The sequence below is a fragment of the Macaca fascicularis genome, chromosome 19, assembly GCF_037993035.2.
Source record: "Macaca fascicularis isolate 582-1 chromosome 19, T2T-MFA8v1.1".
NCBI lineage: Eukaryota > Metazoa > Chordata > Mammalia > Primates > Cercopithecidae > Macaca > Macaca fascicularis.
The window spans coordinates 18254038-18271146 of NC_088393.1; positions in this window are offsets into that span (position 1 = coordinate 18254038).

Consider the following 17109-nt stretch of genomic DNA (forward strand, 5'->3'; position numbering starts at 1 on the left):
CAAAGTGCTGGGATTACATGCATGAGCCACTGCACCCAGCTCTGTTTTACCATCTAACAGGATGCAGGAGGTGATCCTTTCTAATCACCATCGATGGTGATTAGAACTTTTAAGAAAAATTCTAGGAACTTAAAAAAAAAAAAAAAAAAAAAAAAGGAAAGTGGTTTCTGAATGTTATCCATAGTTTTTCCATGGTGAAATGATCACGTGGAATTTTTCTCCTTTTATTTTTTCATTAAATAAATGAAGCGTTCTAAAGCTGAACTTTCCTTGTCTCTTTGGAATAAGACCCTGCATACTCCTAGTATAGTGTCTTTTAAAGCACAGCTGAACTCAATTTGCTAATGTTTTATTTAGCATTTTTGCATGCACCAAGAGCCCTGACCTCTTCCCGGCAGCTCAGTACCCTGCTGCTGAGCTGATTCCACAGGAATCCTGGAACCTCTGCATAAGGTCAACTGGGTGACTTCAACCGAGCAGCTCCAGAGGCCTCCTCCCAGAATCTTCTCTTCCTCCGGGCAACCCTGCTGCCTACCCCAGCACCCTCGGCAGTACCCTTGCCTCCTTTTCCTCCTCGCCCTCTGAGCCCTATCCTGCAGCCATGTTGAATGTTCTCCTAAATGACTGTGAGGTGGGGCCCCTCCCCTTTAGGTCCACAGGCTTGTCTCTGTCTCCCCTGCTGATCTTGGTATCTGTAGCTTAAGCTAATACTGAGGCCCCGAATTCCTGTTCTTTCTGGTACAGCGGGAGAGTTGTCAAGAAGCCAGGCAGAGTAGAGGACAAGACCAGGCAGGAAGCAGGTAAGTTTCCACTGGAACGACTCCACTTGCCTCCTACCCAGGCCCAGGGCTATGTCAGCTTCAGGTGTGGCTGGCTCCAGGCCCACCTGGGGCACAGCACGGCAAGGATGGAGGGTCTCCCCTACATTCTATCCTCCCCAGAGCCAGGTCTCAGACTGGGGCTGGGATTGAGGATCATCCCAAAACTGGTGGCTCTCAGGAGGTAGCTGACCTCATGCCACCTACCCCACCAGGATGGAATCTTTTTTTTTTTTTTTTATTGAGACAGACTCTTGCTCTGTCACCCAGGCTGGAGTGCAGTAGCGTAATCTTGGCTCACTGCAACCACTGCCTCCCGGGTTCAAGTGATTCTCCTGCCTCAGTCTCCCAAGTAGCTGGCATTACAGGCTTCCGCCACCGCGCCCAGCTAATTTTCATATTTTTAGTAGAGACAGGGTTTCGCCATGTTGGCCAGTCTGGTCTTGAGCTCCTGACCTCAAGTGATCTGCCCACCTCGGCCTTCCAAAGTGCTGGGATTACAGGCATGAGCCACTGCACCCGGCCTAAGGATGGAATCATAATGAAATTGCTGTGTGGCCTGCAGCCAGTTGCTGCCCCTCTCTGGGTCACCTACATTGCTTTCTCCAAGTCCTGACCTGGCAATGGATTGTTCAAGGAGCTGATCAAATCCACAGTTGCCCCAGCAATGCAGAGCCCTCAAACATGAAAAAAAAAAATGTAGAGAGGAAGACTTTTTTTTCTTTCCTTAGAAAAATGAGCTGGGTGCAGTGCTTCACCACTTTGGGAGGCAGGACGATCATCTGAGCCCAGGAGTTTGAGACCAGCCTGGGCAACATGGTGAAACTGCATCTCTACAAAAAAGACAAATATTAGTCTGGTGTGGTGATGCATGCCTGTGGTCCCAGCTACACAGCAGGCTGAGGTGGGAGGATCACCTGAGCCTGGAAGTTGAGGCTGCAGTGAGTCGTGATCATACCACTGCACTTCAGCCTGGGTGATGGGAGTGAGACCCTGCCTCAAAAATCTAAAAAAAGAAAAAAAAATTAGATTACAAAATTCACATTACTGTGAAAATTGCTTTTGTCCTTCCAAAACAAATCATAAAAATGTTTCCCGGTGAATACATATAAATCTTATTAAAACTTCTTTTGAATACATATAAATATTATTAAATCTTCTTTTAATTTATTTTTTAAATTTGGTTTTTCTTTTTTTTTTTAAATCACAAAATAATTTCAAAAGCCAATTTATCCTGAAGGCCTTGTTATGAAAATCTGCAGCCCCCCGTGGCTCTCATGTTTGACGAAATCAAGAAAAACATCAACACAATCGTTGCAGAAATGTGACCAATGCAGTTGCTTTGCGGCTGAATATTGGTTTTATTTCAAAACTTATTGTAAGAGAAACAAACAAAACACACACCCCACTCAACACTACACTTCTAACACCAGATGTGCGGGTTGTTTTTATTTTTTCCACATAGCAAGCAATTTTCCAGTGGACACCAGCTGGGATTCCTCTGATGCAATTTGGTTCTGATGCTATCTACTCAGACGCAGCATCAGATCCCACAGGTTAAGGGCTCAATCCCACAAAACGGCCCCGCCTTGAGACACAATGGTCTCTGTAGAGTGGGGTACCCCACCCTTGCAACCTGCAGATGCGTTCGTCAACTCGGAAGCTCTTCAAACCCCATCTTTTGGGGATTTTTATGGAGGCTTCATTGTGAAGGCATAATTGATTATTAACTCAGTCTCCAGCTCCCCTCCGGTCTCCAGAGAAAGGGGGTGGGGCTGAAAGCTCCAGGCTTCTAATCACGGCTTGGTCTTTTTGGTCCCCACCCAGGAACCCACAAAGAGTCATCTTTTTAGAACCAAAGACGCTCTTGTCACCCAGGAAATTCTAGGGGATTTAGGAGCTCTGTGTCAGACATTCCCATCACTCTGTGTCAGGAACTGGGGTCAAAAGACTAAATATTATTTATTTATTTTTTATTATTATTCTGAGATGGAGTCTCGCCCTGTTGCCCAGGCTGGGGTACAGTGGTGCGATCTCAGCTCATTGCAGCCTCTGCCTCCTGGGTTCAAGCGATTCTCCTGCCTCAGCCTCCCAAGTAGCTGGGATTACAGAGGTGTGCCACAGGCCTGGCTAACTTTTGTATTTTTAGTAGAGATGGGGTTTTGCTACGTTGGCCAGCCTGGTCTCAAACTCCTGGCCTCAGGTGATCTACCCACTTCTGCCTCCCAAAGTGCTGGGATTACAGGCATGAGCCACCATGCCCAGACTATTTATTTTTATTTTAAAACATTTTTAGAAAGAGAATCTTGCTCTGTTGCCCAGGGTGGAGTGCAGTGGGGAGATCTTGATTCACTGCAGCCTCAAATTCTCAGGCTCAATCCATCCTCCCACCTCAGCCTCCCAAGTAGCTGGGACTACAGGCGCACACCACCATACCCAGCTAATTTTTTATCTTTTGTAGAGACAGCAACTCACTAAGTTGCCCAGGCTGGTCTTGAACTCTTGTGCTGAAGCAATCCTCCTGCTTCAGCTTCCCAAAGTGCTGGGATTATAGGCATGACCCACCATGCCCAGCCCCATGCCCTGTTTTTCACTGGTGCATATTTTCTACCAGAAGTGAGAGTTTTAGGTATGAATGAAGACTAGTCTGTGTGAAAACTTGTAATTGTGCTTTTGAAAAAAGATCTCCAGGTCTTCACAAAACTTTGTATTCCCTGAGGATGCCCCACTGCAAACGCCTGTGAAGCTGGAGTGCCAGACACTGAAGCCTGAGGCTAGGAGACACAGAGGCTACCAGCTTGCTTGGACCTCTGCAATCTGTCAAACAAATTGGCGTGGGGACCACTGGAGGACCCGAATCTCCCTCTTCTCTGGGCAGTGGGGCTTGTGCATGCTGGCCTTGGACCTGCTGAAGACTCTTCCAGCCCCAATGCTGTTCTCTGAATTCATGGGGAGCAGAGGTGTTGGGACTGAGTCCTGCTGGAGACTCCAGAAACACTGACGTTTCTTGTTTGGTCCTGGGGGTAGGTAACAACGGCAGTTTCTTTTTTCTTTCTTTTCTGTCTTTCTTTTTCTTTTTTTTTTTTTTTTTTTTTTTTTGGTGGAGTCTTGCTCTGTCACTTGGGCTGGAGTGCAGTGGTGAGATCTCAGCTCACTGCAACCTCCACCCCCTGGGTTCAAGCGATTCTCCTGCCTCAGCCTCCTGAGTAACTGGGACTGCAGGCATGCACCAACATGCCCAGCTAATTTTGTATTTTTAGTAGAGACAGTATTTCTCCATGTTGGTCAGGTTAATCTCGAACTCCCGACCTAAGGTGATCCACCTGCCTCGGCCTCCCAAAGTGCTGGGATTACAGGTGTAAGCCACCACACCTGGCCAACAATTTATTTTTAGTCACTTGTGCACTATCCTCAGTGGCTCCTGCCTAGATTATTCTAAGAATTTCACCATTTGGACAGCTATTAGCCAGCTTTGGTTGGTCATGTGGGTCACCACTGCATTCAACTCAGTCCTAGCCTGATCTTCAGTTTCCAATAATATCATAATGTCATTGAGATAGTGTATTAATACACTTAAGATCTGCATCACGTCCAAATCCCACTTGTGACACCAAAAGTAAGAAGAAAACATAAATTAATTTTTTTCTGCTCACACATCACTCAACACAACATTTCTTTCTTTTCCTTCTTTTCGTTTTTCTTTATTCAGATGGAGTCTCATTCTGTCACCCAGGCTGAAGTGCAATGGCATGATCTCCGCTCACTGCAACCCTCTGCCTTGCGGGTTCAAACGATTCTCCTGCCTTGGCCTCCCATGTAGCTGGGACTACAGGCATGCACCACCACGCCCAGCTGACTTGTTATTTTTAGTAGAGATGGAGTTTCACCATGTTGCCCAGGCTGGTCTCGAACTCCTGACCTCAGGTGATCTGCCAGCCTCAGACTCCCAAAGTACTGGGATTACAGGCATGAGCCAATGTGCCCGGCCTTAACACAACATTTCTGACACTAGATGTATGGGAACTTTTCCAAACATCAAGTAATTCTCCAGGAGACACCAACTGGGTGGGTTTTTTTTGTTTGGGTGGTTTTTTGTCTTTTTATTTTTTAGCTGGGTGTTTTTAAATTCAATTTAGTTCTGAAGCTATCTACCTGAAGATAGTATCAGATTCCACAGGTTAAGGGGTCAGTCCCACAAGACGGTCCCTACTGCAGATGCCATCTGCAAACAGTAGGTTTTCACCTGTACTTCTAATGCACTGGCTATAAATCAAGACTCCCTTAGGCTGGGCACAGAGTCCCTTCCTGTAATCCCAGCACTTTGGGAAGCCAAGTTGGGAGGATCACTCGAGCTCAGGAGTTTGACAACAGCCTGGGCAACATGGTGAAACCCTGTCTTTACAACAAATCCAAAAAATTAGCTGGGCATAGTGGTGTGCGCCTGTGGTCCCAGTTACTTAGGGGGCTGGAATGGGAGAATTGCTTGAGCCCAGGAGGTGGAGGTTGCTGTGAGCTGAGATTGCATCCTTGTACTCCAGCCTGGGCAACAGAGCAAGACTCCATCTTTTTTTTTTTTTTTTTTTTTTTTTGAGACAGAGTCTCGCTGTGTCGCCCAGGGTGGAGTGCAGTGGCCGGATCTCAGCTCACTGCAAGCTCTGCCTCCCGGGTTTTTACGCCATTCTCCTGCCTCAGCCTCCCGAGTAGCCGGGACTACAGGCGCCCGCCACCTCGCCCGGCTAGGTTTTTGTATTTTTTAGTAGAGACGGGGTTTCACCGTGTTAGCCAGGATGGTCTCGAACTCCTGACCTCGTGATCCGCCCGTCTCGGCCTCCCAAAGTGCTGGGATTACAGGCTTGAGCCACCGCGCCCGGCTAAGACTCCATCTTAAAAAAAAAAAATTGGTAGCCAGCCGCAGTGGCTCATGCCTGTAATCCCAGCACTTTGGGAGGCCAAGGTGGGCCGATCACCTGAGGTCAGGAATTCAAAACCCATCTCTACTAAAAATACAAAAATTAGCCAAGCGTGGTGGCATACGCCTGTAATCCCAGCTACTTGGGAGGCTGAGACAGAAGAATCACCTGAACCCCGGAGGCAGAGGTTGCAGTGAGCCGAAATCACGCCATTGCACTCCAGCCTGGGCAACAAGAGCAAAACGTCATCTAAAAAAAAAAAAAAAAAAAAAAAAAAAAATTTAAAAAGTATTATTTTTTAAAAAGGGGGGCATGGCCAGGTGCAGTGGCTCACACCTGTAATCCCAGCACTTTGGGAGGCCAAGGTGGGAGAATCAGTCAAGCTCAGGAATTCAAGACCAGATTGCACAACGTGGTGAGACCCTGTCTCTATGAAAAATACCAAAAAAATAGCCAGCTGTTGGAGGCACCCACCTGAGATCCCTGCTACATAGGAGGCTGAGGAGGGAGGACTGCTTGAGTCTGGGAGGTTGACGTTGCAGTGAGCCAAGATCACCCCTGCACTCCAGCCTGGGTGACAGAACAAGACCCTGCTTAAAAAAAAAAAAAAAAAAAAAAAATGGTGGCTAGGCGCAGTGGCTCACACCTGTAATCTCAGCACTTTGGGAGGCTGAAGCAGGTGATCACCTGAAGTCAAGAGTTCGAGATCAGCCTGGCCAACATAGTGAAACCCCGTCTCTACTAAAAATACAAAAAATTAGCCAGGCATGGTGACACACATCTGTAATCCCAGCTACTTGGGAGGCTGAGACAGGAGAATTGCTTGAACCCGGTGGTGGAGGTTGCAGTGAGCCAAGATTGCACCGTTGTGCTCCAGCCTGGGCAACAAGAGTGAAACTCCGTCTCAAAAAAAAAAAAAAAAAAAGAAAAAGAAAAAGAAAAAAGAAAAATAATAATAGCTGTGCGTGGGGGCTCACGCCTATAATCCAAGCACTTTGGGAGCCCAAAGTGGGTGGATCACCTGAAGTCAGGAGTTCAAGACCAGCCTGACCAACATGGAGAAACCCCGTCTCTACCAAAAATACAAAATTAGCTGGGTGTGGTGACACATGCCTGTAATCCCAGCTACTTGGGAGGCTGAGGCAGAAGAATTGCTTGAACCTGGGAGGTGAAGGTTGCAGTGAGCTAAGATCGCACCACTGTACTCCAGCCTGGGCAACAAGAGCAAAACTCCATCTCAAAATAATAATAATAGTAATAATAATAATAATAATAATAATAAAAAGATGCAGGTGAACAGCCAGATGAGGAGATACCTAGAGCAGGGTCTGGAGGGAGACAGGACCTTCTGCCTCCATGGAGTGGGGTCCACCACCCTCCTGGTACGTGGAAGTGTTTACCAATGTGGAAGCTCTTCAAACTCTGTTGTTGAGGTTTTTTTTTTTTTTTTTCTTGAGACGGAGTCTCACTCTGTCACCCAGGCTGGAGTGCAGTGGTGCGATCTTGGCTCACTGCAAGCTCCGCCTCCCGGGTTCACGCCGTTCTCCTGCCTCAGCCTCCCGAGTAGCTGGGACTACAGGCGCCCACCACCTCGCCCGGCTAATCTTTTGTATTTTTAGTAGAGACGGGGTTTCACTGTGTTAGCCGGGATGGTCTCGATCTCCTGACCTCATGATCCACCCGCCTCGGCCTCCCAAAGTACTGGGATTACAGACATGAGCCACGGCGCCCAGCCGAGGGATTTTTATGGAAGCTTTGTTACGAAGCCATGATCGGTTAATAACTCCATTTCCAGGCCCTCTTCCCTTTCCAGAGAAATGGGGTGAGGCGGAAAGCTCCAGGCTTATAAGCATGGCTTGATCTTCTTGACCCCCGACCCAGGAACCTCCCAAGCGTCACCTCATTAGAACAAAAGACACTCATGTCACCCAGGAAATTTGAAACTCTGCATCAGATGTTCCCATCACTCAGGAGATTACAAAGATCTCAGGAGCTCTGTGTCAGGAACTGGGGCAAAGACCAAATATTTATCTTACCATAAATTATAATATCGGCCGGGCACAGTGACTCACACCTGTAATCTCAGCCCTTTGGGAGGCTGAGGTGGGTGGATCACCTGAGGTCAGGAGTTTGAGACCAGTCTGGCCAACATGCAGAAACCCCGTCTCTACTAAAAATACAAAAATTACCTGGGCATGGTGGTGCACACCTGTAATCCCAGCTACTCCAGAGGCTGAGGCACGAGGATTGCTTGAACCCGGGAGTTGGAGGTTGCAGTGAGCCGAGATCCCACCACTGCACTCCAGCCTGGGCAACAGGCTGCCTAAAAACAAAACAAAACAAAACAAAACAAAATAAGTGTGCCCTTGGCCGGATGTGTGGCCAGAGTAAAGACTCAAGCCTCAGTTGCTGATGGGGAGCAAGATTGATGCAGGGAAAGAGGCACCGGATTGGCAGTTACCAGAAAAAAGGGAAAACACACCCAGGGTGGACAAAGGCTGCGGGAAGCCCACAGATTCCAGTCTACTGGGGCAAAGGGTCAAGTCCACAAAGCAAACAGAGGTTTTGTGTCTCTGAGGGGCTTGGCTGCATGTTAACGCCGGGTTCCTGCCCCAGCCCACACCGGCCCAGCCATCCTGCACGGAAGCACAGGCTGTTTGCTGAATTTAAGCCTTGCCCAAACATTTGTTTTTTTGAGACAAGATGCTTGAAGGTGCCTCATGCCCTCTAGCCAGGTCAGAGCTCACAGCTGTGGCAGAGGAGGAGAGGCTGCAGAAGGCTGGACCTGTAGGTTTCTCTCCAACTCTGAGACTCCAGGCAGGGAGTCCTGGGGTCAGAGCATGGACAGGGCTCACAGTGTTGGGTCACAGACTCAAGACTCTCCAGATGTCCTCATAAAAAGGAAGGAAGCTGCCGTGCGCGGTGGCTCACGCCTGTAATCCCAGCACTTTGGGAGGCCGAGGCAGGCAGATCACTTGACGTCAGGAGTTTGAGACGGTCTGGCCAACAAGGCAAACCCCATCTCTACTAAAAATACAAAAATTAGCCGGGTGTGGTGGCATGTACCTGTAATCTCAGCTACTCGGGAGGCTGAGGCACGAGAATCACTTGAACCTGGGAGGTGGAGGTTGAAATGAGCTGAGATCCCACCACTGCACTCCAGCCTGGGCAACGGAGTGAGACTGTCTCAAAAAAAAAAAAAAAAAAGAGAGAGAGACAGAGAGAATCTAATGCCTGATGATCTGTCACTGTCTCCCATCACTCCCAGATAGGACTATCTAGTTGCAGAAAATAAAGCTCAGGGCTCCCACTGTTTCTACATTATGGTCAGTTGTATTATTACAATGTAATAATAACAGAAATAGGCCGGGTGCAGTGGCTCACGCCTGTAATCCCAGTACTTTGGGAGGCCAAGGCGGATCATGAGGTCAGGAGTTTGAGACCAGCCTGGCCAACATGATGAAAGCCCGTCTCCCTTAAAAATACAACAATGAGCTGGACATGCTGGCAAGCTTCTATAATCCTGGCTACTTGAGAGGCTGAGGCAGGAGAATTGCTTGAACCTGGGAGGTGGAGGTTGCAGTGAGCCGAGATTGCAAATTTCCCTCCAGCCTGGTCAACAAGAGCGAAACTCTGTCTCGAAAAACATACATATAATAATAATAAAGTACACAATAAACGTAATCTGCTTGAATCATTCTGAAACCAGTCTCCTCCCTGCCTCCTGAGTAGCTGGGACTATAGGCACGTGCAGCACACCCAGCTCATTTAAAGAAAAAATGATTTTTTTTTTTTTTTTTGTAGAAATGGGGCTTTACTATGTTGTCCATGCTGGTCTTGAACTCCTAGCCTCAAGGGATCCTCCTGCCTTGGCCTCAGAAAGCACTGGATTCCAGGCCATAAGCCACCACACCTGACAAAGAAAAACTTTTTTTGAGACGGAGTCTCACTCTGTCGCCCAGGCTGGAGTGCAGTGGCGCGATCTCGGCTCACTGCAAGCTCTGCTTCTTGGGTTGAAGCAATTCTCTTGCTTCAGCCTCCTGAGTAGCTGGGATAACAGGATGCACCACTAATTTTTTGTAGTTTTAGCAGAAACGGGGTTTCACCATGTTGGTCAGGCTGGCCTCAAATTGCTGACCTCAAGTGATCTGCCTGCCTTGTCCTCCCAAAGTGCTGGGATTACAGGCGTGAGCTACCACCACTGGCCCTTTTACTTATTTATCTAGCATTAAGAAGAAATCCAGAATGAGGTAGCTTCACAAGTTTCTTCTTGGTTGTGGTTGTTGTTGTTGTTGTTGTTGTTGTTTTTAGACAGAGTCTTGCTCTGTCTCCCAGGCTGGAGTGCAGTGGCCTGATCTCGGCTCACTGCAACCTCCGCCTCCCGGGTTCAAGCAATTCTCTTGTCTCAGTCTCCTGAGTAGCTGGGACTACGGGCACCCGCCACCATGCCTGGCTAATTTTTGAATTTTTATTTATTTATTTTTGAGACAGAGTCACGTTCTGTCCCCCAGGCTGGAGTGCAGTGGCGTGATCTCGGCTCACTGCAACCTCCGCTTCCTGGGCTCAAGCAATTCTCCTGTCTCAGCCTCCCAAGTAGCTGGGACTACAGGTGTGTGCCACCACGCCCAGGTAATTTTTGTATTTCTAGTGGAGATGTGGTTTCACCATGTTGTCCAGGCTGGTCCTGAACTCCTGACCTCAGGTGATCCAGCAACCTCAGCCACCCAAAGTGCTGGGATTACAGGCGTGAGCCACCGCATCTGGCCCATGTTTCTTCTTTACCTGCTCCATGATGCCACAGATCTTCTTTTTGGTTCTGTCATCTCTTGTGTGTTCCCTTTATCCTCGTGCTTGTTGCCTCTCGTTGCAGAATGGCTGCTGCAGCTCCAGACATCACATTCAAGTCAGAAACAAGGGGTAAGGGGAAAAGCACATTCAAGGCAGAAACAAGGGGGTAAGGGTGAATGCCAGCTGCATTTCCCTTTGATCAGATAAAGGCATAAAAATATTTCCCAGAAATTCCCACAGCATCCTTCCTCTTAGGGCTCATTGGTCAGAACTGGGTCCTGGGCCACCTCTACCTGCAGAGGCGGCTGGGAAACTGGAGAATAGGAAGCCATTGTCTTTTAAATCTAATTTCAGAAGTGATGGCTCCTTGCTTCTATTGTATAATAGTGATTAAAAGGCAGTCAGTAAAGGCTGGGCACAGTGGCTCACACCTGTAATCCCAGCACTTTGGGAAGCCAAGGCAGGTGAATCCCTTGAGGTCAGGAGTTCAAGACCAGCTTGGCCAAACCCATCTCCACTAAAAATACAAAAATTAGCCAGGTGTGGTGGTGGGCGCCTGTAATCCCAGCTACTCGGGAGGCTGAGGCAGGAGAATTGTTTGAACCTGGGAGGCAGAGGTTGCAGTGAGCCAAGATCGCCATTACAGTCCAGCCTGCGTGACAGAATGAGACCCTATCTCAAAAAAAAAAAAAAAAAAAAAAAAGGCAATCAGCACACATTCAAAGAGAGGGAATTCTACAAAAGAAAGAATGCCAGGAGATGGGGATCATTGCAAACCATCTTAAAGGCTTTCCCCATGGCCAAGTGCACTGGCTCATGCCTGTAATCTTAGTGCTTTGAGAGTACGAGGCAAGAGGATTGCTTGAGTCCAGGAGTTCAAGACCAGCCTGGGCAACACAGAGTGACCCCATCCCCACCTCAAAACAAACAAACAAAAAACAAAGAAAATAAAAATTTAGCTGGGCATTGTGGCCCATGTCTTTGGTCCCAGCTACTCGGGAGGCTAAGGCAGGAGGATTGCCTGAGCTCAGGAGTTTGAGGTTACAGTGAGCTTGATAGTGCCACTGCACTCCAGCCTGGGCAATAAAGCAAGACCCTGTCTCAATAAATAAATAAATGAGTGAGCCGCACAGCAATCCCTTAAGGGAAGGAGTTTTCTTTTCTTTTCTTTTTCTTTTTTTTTTTTTTTTGAGACAGAGTCTTACTCTGTTGCCAGGTTGGAATGCAATGACATGATCTCGGCTCACTGCAACCTCCGCCTCCTGGGTTCAAGCAATTCTCCTGCCTCAGCCTCCCAAGTAACTAGGACTATAGGCAAGCACCATCACGCCCGGTTAATTTTTGTATTTTTAGTAGAGACGGGGTTTCACCATATTGTCCAGGATGGTCTCAATCTCCTGACCTCATGATCTGCTGACCTTGGCCTCCCAAAGTGCTGGGATTACAGGCATGAGAAACTGTGCCTGGCTGGGGAAGGGGTTTTCTAAGGTCAGTTAAACAGTTCCTGCAGTGGCTGAGGTGTCCCTAAGAACACATTGACTATTACGATAAGGATAATCCCAATATTTGTTTCCACTCTTGATGGGCTGGGCTTCCCGATAGGGTTGCAATGACTTCAGCAGAAGCAGTTTGTGGACATAGGATTAAGATCCAGTTTTGAAAGATGAAGGTTGGAATTAAGTATGTGAAGAAAACATACATTCTAGGAGATTTACCTTATAGAAGTAAATCTATGACATGAGGTTCCTGAGGCTGATGTAACCTAGCTCCACAAACTAGGTGGCTTAAAACAGCAGAAAAGGCTGGATGTGATGGCATACACCTGTAATCCCAGCACTTTGGGAGGCCGAGGCAGGAGGATTGCTTGAGCCAAGGAGTTCAAGACCAACCTGGGTCACATGGCGAAACCCTGTATCTAAAAAATAACAAAAAGTTAGCCAGGTATGGTGGTGCACACCTGTAGTCCCAGCTACTAGGGAAGCTGAAATGGGAGGACTGCTTGAGCCCAGGAGGTGGAGGTTGCAGTGAGCTGAGATCGTGCAACTGCATTCCCGCCTGGGTGACAGAACAAGACCTTGTCTCAACAATAACAACAAGCCAGGTGCGGTGGCTCATGCCTGTAATCCCAGCACTTTGGGAGGCCGAGGTGGGTGGATCACAAGGTCAAGAGATCGAGACCACGGTGAAACCCCGTCTCTACTAAAAATACAAAAAATTAGCCAGGCGCCGTGGCGGGCACCTGTAGTCCCAGCTACTCAGGAGGCTGAGGCAGGAGAATGGCGTGAACCTGGGAGGCGGAGCTTGCAGTGAGCCGAGATCGCGCCACTGCACTCCAGCCTGGGCGACAGAGCGAGACTCTGTCTCAAAAAAAACAAACAAAAAAACAAACAAAAAAAATAACAACAAAAAGCAGAAAAACAGAAAACTACAGAAATGTATTGTCTCACAGCACTAGAGGCCAGAAGTCTGAAATCAAGGTGTGGGCAGTGCTGGTTCCTTCTGGAGGCTGAGAGAATCCATCCCAGGCCTCTCCCCTGGCTTCTGGTGGCTTCAGCCGTCCTTGGCAATTCCTTGGCTTGTGGCCATATCTCTCCAGTCACTGCCTTCTTCACATGGCCCCATGTTCCAAATTCCCTCGTCTTTGTTTTTTGTTTTTTTATTTTATTTTATTTATTTATTTATTATTTATTTATGAGATGAAGTTTCACTCTTGTTGCCTGGGCTGGAGTGCAATGGCATGATCTCGGCTCACTGCAATCTCCGCCTCCCAGGTTCAAGCCATTCTCCTGACTCAGCCTTCCGAGTAGCTGGGATTACAGGCTCACACCACCACGCCCAGGTAATTTTTTGTGTTTTTAGTAGAGATGGAGTTTCACCCTGTTGGCCAGGCTGGTCTCGAAATCCTGACCTCAGGGTGCCTTGGCCTCCCTAAGTGGTGGGATTACAGGCATGAGCCACCGCGCCTGTTCTGATTTTTTATTTTTTAGACAGAATCTCACTCTGTTGCCCATGCTGGCGTGCAGTGGCACAATCTGGCTCACTGCAGCCTCAACCTCCTGGGCTCAAGCAATCCTCCCACCTCAGCCTCCTGAGTAGCTGGGACCACAACTATGCACCATCACACTCGGCTATTTTTTTTTTTTTTTTTTTTAGATGGAGTCTCACTCTATCACCCAGGCTGGAGTGCAGTGGCGTGATCTCGGCTCACTGCAACCTCTGCCTCTCAAGTTCAAGGATTCTCGTGCCTCAGCCTCCCAAGTAGCTGGGATTACAGGCACCCACCACCATGCTGGGCTAATTTTTGTATTTTTAGTAGAGACAGGTTTTTACCAGATTGGTCAGGCTGGTCTGAAACTCCAGACCTCAAGTGATCCGCCCACCCCAGCCTCCTGAAGTGCTGGGATCACAGGCATGAGCCATAGTACCCAGCCCCACACTTGGCTAATTTTTAAAATTTTTGTGTATATGGAGTCTTGCCATGTTGCCCAGGCTGGTTTTATTTATTTTAAGCCCTTCTTTTTTGCCCAATTCATTTAGCACTTTATTATTTTTGAAATCTTTCTATTTTTATTCATTAAGAGACAGTGTCTCACTCTGTCACCCAGGCTAGTGTGTACTGGCATAATCAATGCTCACTGCAGCCTCAACTTTCTGGGCTCAAGTGATCCTCCTGCCTCAGCCTCCTGAGTAGCTGAGACTACAGGTGCATGCCACCATGCCTGGCTAATTTTTTGTATTTTTAGTAGAGATGGGGTTTCACCGTGTTAGCCAGGATGGTTTCGATCTCCTGACCTTGTGATCTGCCCACCTCAGCCTCCCAAAGTCCTGGGATTACAGATATGATCCACCGTGTCCGGCTCTGGCTAATTTTTAAAACTTTTTTTGGATAGAGACATGGTTTCTCTGTGTTGCCCAGGCTGGTCTTGAACTCCAGAGATCAAGTGGTCCTCTGGCTTTAGCCACTCAGAGTGCTAAGATTACAGGCATGAGCCACCGTGCCTGGCTGTTTTGTAGAAATGGGGTCTTCTTGCATTACCCAAGCTTGTCTCAAACTTCTAGGCTCAAAGCAATCCTCCCTCCTTGGCCTTCCAAAGTGCTGGAATTACAAGTGTGAATGACCATGCTTAACCCTAGATATTTCTTCTTCTTCTTTGAGACAGAGACTCACTCCGTCACCCAGGCTGGAGTGCAATGGCACAATCTCGGCTCACTGCAACCTTCGCCTCTGGGGTTCAAGTGATTCTCCTCCCTCAGCCTCCCAAGTAGCTGGGATTACAGGCACCACCACCACACCCAGCTAACTTTTGTATTTTTAGTAGGGACAGGGTGTCACCATGTTGACCAGGCTGGTCTCGAACTCCTGACCTCGGGTGATTCGCCTACCTCGGCCTCCCAAAGTGCTGGGATTATAGGTGTGAGCCACCATGCCCGGCCATGATCCTGGGCATTTTTATAAATGGAATCAGACACTCTATGGTCTTTTGTGCCTGGCTTCTTTCACTCAGCATTGTGTTTTCAGGGTTCATCCGTGCTGTAGGATGGATCAGTGCTTCATTCCTTTTTATGGCTGCATAGTATTCCATTTCATGGATTGACCACAGTCTGTTGATCCACACATCCTTTAAGGAACAGCTGAATTGTTTCCACTTTTTGGCGATCGTGAACAATACTGCTATAAATGTGTGTCTTTTAGCCCTTTTTGAATAGTTAACCGGAGTGGATACTCCTTTTCTTTTTTTTTTTTTTTTTTGAGATGGGGTCTCCCTCTGTCACCCAGGCTGGAGTACAGTGGTGCGATCTCGGCTCACTGCAACTTCTGCTTCCCAGGTTCAAGCAATTCTCCTGTCTCAGCCTCCTGAGTAGCTGAGACTACAGGTGTGCACCACCACACCTGAGTTTTGTAGTTTTAGTAGAGACAGGGTTTCACTATATTGGTCAGGCTGATCTCGAACTCTTGATCTCAGGTGATACACCTGCCTTGGCCTCCCAAAGTGCTGGGATTACAGGCGTGAGCCACCGTGCCCAGCCATTAAGTGGATACTCCTATTCTGGACATAGAATGACAATGATTTTTCCGCACATAACAATGATTTTTCCTTTTCTTTCTCTCTTTTTAATTGGAGACAGGGTCTCACTTTTGTCGTCCAGGCTGGAGTGGTGTGATTGTATCTCATCGCAGTCACTCCTGTGGTCAGGAAATGGGGAGGTTTGGCCATGTCTGTGGTTTGGACAATGCTCTTATATTCATCTGTGGTAAGACTCAGTTACGGAAGGGTTTTCATTTTTGTCTGGTTTCATCCTGGACAGAGTGGCCCTGTTTGATGTGGTCATTCTGTGAAATTGTATATGTTCAACCAAAGAACTCCTCGGCTTCGCTGTGACTACCAGCCCAACTCCCAGTTGACCAGAACCTGGGGCCAATTTTTTCTTCTTTACTTTACATTCACCTTCTCGCCTTTGCATATGCTGTTCCTTCTGCTCAGAATGCCTTTCCTTCCCCGTCTTCGCTCAGCTCTTTCCTTCTCAAGTTTCAGAGCGCTGCTTAAATGCCACCTTCTCTGAGAAGCCCTCTTTGATCACACAGGCTGTGGGCCTCTATAACTCATTTCAACACCAGACACATCTTTTGGTCACAGTTAGGATTTTTTTTTTTTTTTTTTTTTTTGAGAGAGGGTCTCACTCTGTTGCTCAAGCTGGAGTGCAAGCAGTGCAATGGCGGCTCACTGCAGCCTCCAACTCCTGGGCTCAAGCAATCGTCCTGAGTAGCTATGAAGACAAGCTCGCCACCACACCAGCTGATTTTTTTTTGTTTGTTTTATTTTTGTAGAGACAGGGGTCTCTCTTGTCTTGTCTCTCTCTACAGATCATGTCTGTAATCCCAGCCCTTTGGGAGGCTGAGGTGGGCGGATCACAAGGTGAGGAGATCGAAACCATCCTGGCTAACACGGTGAAACCCCGTCTCTACTAAAAATACAAAAAATTAGCCAGGCATGGGCAAGAGTTTTGAGGCAGGTCTCAAAACTCCTGGCCTCAAATGATCTTCCCACTTTGGTCTCCCAAAGTGCTAGGATTACAGGCATGAGCTACTGTGGCTGGCCTGTCATCTTTCAAGTTTCCCAAGTGAGGAGAAAAGGGAGGGAGAAGGCCAGAAAAAAATAAGTTAGAGGAACAGTTCTTGCTGTGGGTCTCAGTATGTTGCCATGTCCCTATGAAAGAAAGAGAAAGAGAGAAAGAAAAGGAAGGAAGGAGAGAGAGAGGGAGCCCAGAAAGAAAAGAAAGGGAAAGGAAGGAAAGATATGAGAAAGGAAGGAAAGAGAAAGAAATAAAAAAGAAAAGACAAGAAAAAGGGAAAGGAAGGAAGAAAAAAGAAAAATTAAAGAACGGAGATAAAGGGGGCTCCAGACAAACATAAAAATTGCACCTTCAAAAGACAATTGGCCAGGTGCGGTGGCTCACACTTGTAATCCCAGCACTTTGGGAGGCTGAGACGGGCAGATCACCTGAGGTCCCAAGTTCGAGACTAGCCTGGCCAACATGGCAAAAACCCGTCTCTACTAAAAATACAAAAATTAATTGGGCATGGTGGCTCACAC